The following is a 5449-nucleotide window of genomic DNA, read 5'->3' as shown; positions in this document are numbered from 1 at the left end:
GTCATTGTTGTTTTGGTGGGTCCGGGCTGGGGATTCGAACCCGCCACCTTAGGTGTACGTGGCTGGCGCCTTAGCTGGTTGAGCTATAGGCGCCGAGCCAAGATGAGTAGTTTTATCAACATTCTTCATGCCAGAATTCTGTGGGTTTGATAGCTTCTTTTCACTTCAAACTCTGCTACTTTCAGTCCAAGTTAGCAGTATTTCTGCTGATACAAATTTCTCATGAACCTTCTGGGTTTTGAATGGATGTTATGGGGATTCACTATGTTAAACAGAAGCCACATCCCCAAATCTGGTTGAGATAATCCCTTCTCTACCTTTGGCTCCTGTGGAGATGTCTGAGAGACACCCTTAAGCTTCCTAGAAGCCATTGGTTCCATCAAGAAGATCTATGAGGTATATCCCAACCTCTTATGATCAAATACTCTAACCAGAGGTGCCCAACCTTTTGGCTTCTCTATGCCACATTGGAAGATGGAGTGTTGTCTTGAGCCACACAGTAAATACACAAATACTAACAAAAGCAGATGATTTAAAAAAAAGGCCTGTGCATACTTTTTTGAGATATCCATCACCACAGATTAAGTAAACAAGTCCTCACAAAATCTGCATGCAGCCCACAGGCCACAGATTGGCCACCCTGGTAATGTTTTATCTTCTGAGGTTTATAGCCACATATTCAGCTTCTTCACTATATTATGGTTTTGGAAGCAAACTCTTAGTTTTAATATCTTTGGCCATCTTGATATGCTGAGAATTACCCGATTCCTCTGTTTAATGGTTCAATCTGTCTCTCTCTTCTCACATTTCAGCAAAAAAGAACCCAGCCTGTACTTTGAATGCTTTGCTTCAAAATCTTTTTAGCTAAATATCTGAGTTCACTGCTTTCAAATTCTACCTTCCACATAACTTCAGGACACAATTTTGCTGAGCTCTCTGCCAATACATAACAAGGATCTCCCTTCCTCCTGTTTCTGATAACATACACGTCCCGTACTTCTGAGCCTGCTTCTGACAGCAGCATTCTCAACATTTATACTTCTACTAACATTCTGTTCAAAGCAGTTTAGTTTCTTGATTGTGCTCCACAAAATTCTCTTTAAACTTAATTCCAAAGATACTTTCACATTTTTTTTTTGTAGAGACAGAGTTTCACTTATAGCCCTTGGTAGAGTGCTGTGATGTCACAGCTCACAGCAACCTCTAACTCCTGGGCTTAGGCGATTCTTCTGCCTCAGCCTCCCAAGTAGCTGGGACTACTGGCGCCTGCCACAGTGCCCGGCAATTGTTGTTGTTGTTGTTGTTGATGCAGTTTGGCCAGGGCTGAGTTTGAGCCCGCCACCCTTGGTATATGAGGTCAGCACCCTACTCACTGAGTCACAGGTACTGCCCCTACTTCCACATTTTTAAGTATTTGTTATAGCAGCATATCACTTTCAGATACTAAAATTTATATTAGTTTTCTATTACTGCATAATAAACTACCACAAACTTACCATTTCCTGACCCATGTTCTGTATTTTGGTATTTATCTTGTCTGCCTTTCTCTTTCTGAGGGTTATAAGTGTGTGTGTTTTCAACTTTTTTCTCTTTTCTTTTTTTTGAGACAGAGTGCCATAGTGTCACAGCTCACAGCAGCCTCCAACTCTTGCACTTCAGCTATTCTCTTGCCTAAGCCTCCCAAGTAGCTGGGACTACAGGAGCCGGCCACAATACCTGGTTACTTTTTTTTTTTTTTATTGCAGTTGTCATTGTTGATTTTTAGCTGGCCTGGGCCGGATTCAAACCCGCCAGCCTCAGTGTTTGTGACTGGCGCCCCACCCACTGAGCTATGGGTGCTGCCTCAACTTTTTAAATTATGACACACTTACGTCATGTTAATCAAAAAAAGAGTAAAAAAATAGAATGTACTTACTGTGCCTTGAATTTCTTTTGAAAATAATTTAATTAATGATGTTTAAAAATTTTTGCAACACACCTGAGATCCTCTCATGGTACACCAGTGCACCACAGCACACCAGCTGAAAATCACTTATCTAAGTCCTGAATGCCCAACTATATTTTTTCACACAGTGTCTTTAAGCCTCCTCTCCTCTCCTCAGCACTCTATAGCCATAGGTTTGTAGCAGCAGGCAGATGGCAGGAGCTCCATTGCAATTCGGTTCATTTCTCTATTTACAGGTAATTTAAACATCATGATTTCTTATTTCAGCAAGTTCTGCTGAAGGCATGGGTCATATATTGCTTTATTTTATGAGGTTGAATTTTGGGGGAAGGGGGAAGTGGGGAGATACAAAATGAGGCAGTATTGCCACTGTCCTTCAAACCCAGAAGGCTAGTTCCACAATGATATAGATTATCAATTCTGAAATTTTGTAGGATTGAGCAAATATATTGAATCACATTTTTCTTCTTTCTTTTAGAGATAGGGTCCACTGTTGCCTAGGCTGGAGTGCAGTGGTGTCATCATAGGTCCTGATAGCCTTCAACTCCTGGCCTCAAGCGATCCTTCCACCTTGGCCTCACAAAGTGCTCAGTCTCCCATCCTTTTTTATTGCCACCTCCCATTTCAAGCTAACTATTTGACTGTTTTATTTTTTCCCTATTTTTCCTCTTCTGGCTTGGAAGTCATATAATCTACTTGTATTTTTATAGTATTTTCTCTTAAATTTTTTGACATACTTGGCTTGAAGTCTAGAATTAATCTATATCTTTGCTGTACTATTGATTAATGCATGGACCTTGCAATATTCTCTCTCCAATTTCCCCTTCCAATTATACATGTAATTGCTATATTTTAATTTCACCTGGTTTATAATATATTCAAATTAATCACTGTTGTCATTTTTGTTGTTTTTATAGTCAATTCCTATTTAGATTTATCTGCACATTTACTAATTTCTTTCTTACATGTTTATCAATTTATTTCCTCATTATGGCTTCTTATAACCTATACTGTCCTTCAGGATTCAAAATATTTCTTTTTAAAGTGAATCCTTTGGAGGTTCTCAGGGTGACAGTCTGTGAATGATAAGCTCCTTCAGTCTTTGTCTGAAAATATCTTTATTTTGCTCTCCTTTTAATATAAAATTTAGTCTCGTGGTATTGCAGCTATGAAAATATGCAACTCAGATCTCTAGCTGCAGGAAAAATAATCGACAGATGGCCTCAGCTGCCGCAGTCTGCACCTACCACAGCGTTAGCATGGAGATCACACTTTACACAGGCTACTTTCTTGTATAACTAAGCATAGTAGAGATAATAAGGCATACCCATTCTGACAAGAAATGTGATTTCTCTGATGGGCTACTTTGGTTCGAGGACGTCTCATCAACCTGGCTGAACCTTTCTTAGAACTGCACTGCAGTCTTATAATCTGCATATGTAACTCTCCTTTCCCAGGTGTCAGACTTGCAGTGCGGTCTGAAGGCTCTTCTCACCTCCTGGGGTTTCCCCCCTCCCCTTTTACCCTCACAGACATTTCTCCAATTAGTCCTTGCATATCCAATCCTCCTGTTTCTTGGGGGACTTAGACTAACAGAGGTGGTTTGTAAATTAAACCAGTATAAAATGTATAAAGTAATAAGTCTCAATTCCATCCTTGCCCATATCACAACCACATTCAAAGAGATACACTGTAATACTTTTTATCAACTTATTTTTGTAAGTTTGTTGTGGAAATATAATAAAATACGAATACATAGTATTTCTTTTTATTACATAAAAGGTAACATACTATAAACATTATTCTAAGCCTGATACATTTTATCTTCCAGGTCCCTCAAGCTTGTTTAAATATTTTCAATCTTTGTGTTACTTTGTGTCAGAGTATTCTGGAAAATTTCCTTAAATTTCAGTGCCTATATATTTTTTATCTCTGCATTTCTACAGTTATTTTTTCCTAATTTATTTGTTCTTTTTTTTATACTGTATTGTTCTTTCCTGAGCATTTCAATCCTCCTCTTAGGTTTCTAATCATCTAAAGTATTAATGCTAATTTTATGTTCTCTTTCGAATTTTATCCTTTACCTTTGGTTTGGGAAACTCTAATCCTTCCACTGATTATCTACTGATTTCTGCTTATGGTGGGTTTTTTCTTTGTGAGGTTTCATAATGTTTTATTATAAGTTTGAGAGTGGTGGGGTGTTTGTTTTCCTACATGAATTCAATGCAACTTGGGCTTTTTGCATTGCATTTACTTTGACCAGATGTTTATCAGTCAGGAACTAATTTGGAAAAAAGAAATCACACCAGTAATTTGAACATAGTAATACAAAGAATTATTGTAACTAGTTAATGATGATTACTAAAAGAATAAAAGAAAACTCTAAAGAATAGAGAAATAGCACTGCAAGGAGCAGCTACTTTCTCAAGTTGAGGGGTAGGATCCAAAGAAGAAAAAATTTGAGCACTACCCCTTTTCCCAGCTCCAGACTGAGATGTTGACCTTGAGATCCCTTTTCCCAGCTTCAGGCTGAGATTCAGAGGATGGGAGTATAGCCCAGTGGATTGTAGAAAAGTTCTCTGAGGTGCAATAGGTCAGAACTGGGTCTACAACTGACAGGTTAAGGCTGGAGATCAGAGAACTGGAGGGTGCTGGTGAGCTAGTACTAACAACCAAGGACAGGGAAACTCACTGGAGGGTTCATGCCACTGGGTCTTCTGCACATGCTGGCAAGGATGCGGCCTTGTGGGATTCTGATGAAAATTACTGAATGATGGGTGCCATGTGGTCTCCTGTATGCCCCTGGTAGTTGTACCGTAGATTCAAAGAAAACATATCAGACCAGAAAGAGAAGCTCCTGCCTCTGCTGCGCTTTGCCCTGCTCCTCCAGGAACCTCACCTGACAAAGCTTGACATTGTGCTACCTGGCAAAGGAGAAATGTTTACAAGGTCCAATATCACAGTGCAAAGAAAAGAAGGGCAAGTGTCAGATCTGAGAGGCAAAAAACTGATAATTGGCAACTTGAGCTTATTATCTCCAAATAGATAGTGCAGAATTGAATTGGAGGACACCCAGCTGGTGTCTGCGGTAGAATTAATTGCTTGTTTGATATGTGTGGGAAAACCTCCACATACTGGAGTCAGAAACATGTTGTAAGAGCGTAGCAGGAGAAACTGAGTTATTTTCTATACACAGGAATAATGTATATTGGCTTAAATTCAACCCTAAACACAGGTGAAGATTGAGCCAGGAGACTTTTTTCCAGGGTATAGTGCATAAGAGCAAAGAAATGAAAAGTGTAAGAGCCACACCAAGACATATGCAAGATAGATCCAGAAGTTTAAGTATCCACATGGTAGTGATTCTTCATGGACAAAACACAGATTAGTGGAAAGCTCTTGAGCTCCATTCTTTAGGCCACTAGGGTCCACCAAGTGCACATATGTATTTTTTACAAAATCTTCCACCTAGATATATTATGGTGAAATCTTTTTTTTTTTTTT

This window comes from Otolemur garnettii, unplaced genomic scaffold (genome assembly GCF_000181295.1).
Source record: "Otolemur garnettii isolate 467f Iridium unplaced genomic scaffold, OtoGar3 scaffold00158, whole genome shotgun sequence".
Classification (NCBI taxonomy): domain Eukaryota; kingdom Metazoa; phylum Chordata; class Mammalia; order Primates; family Galagidae; genus Otolemur; species Otolemur garnettii.
This window is presented reverse-complemented; position numbering follows the sequence as displayed.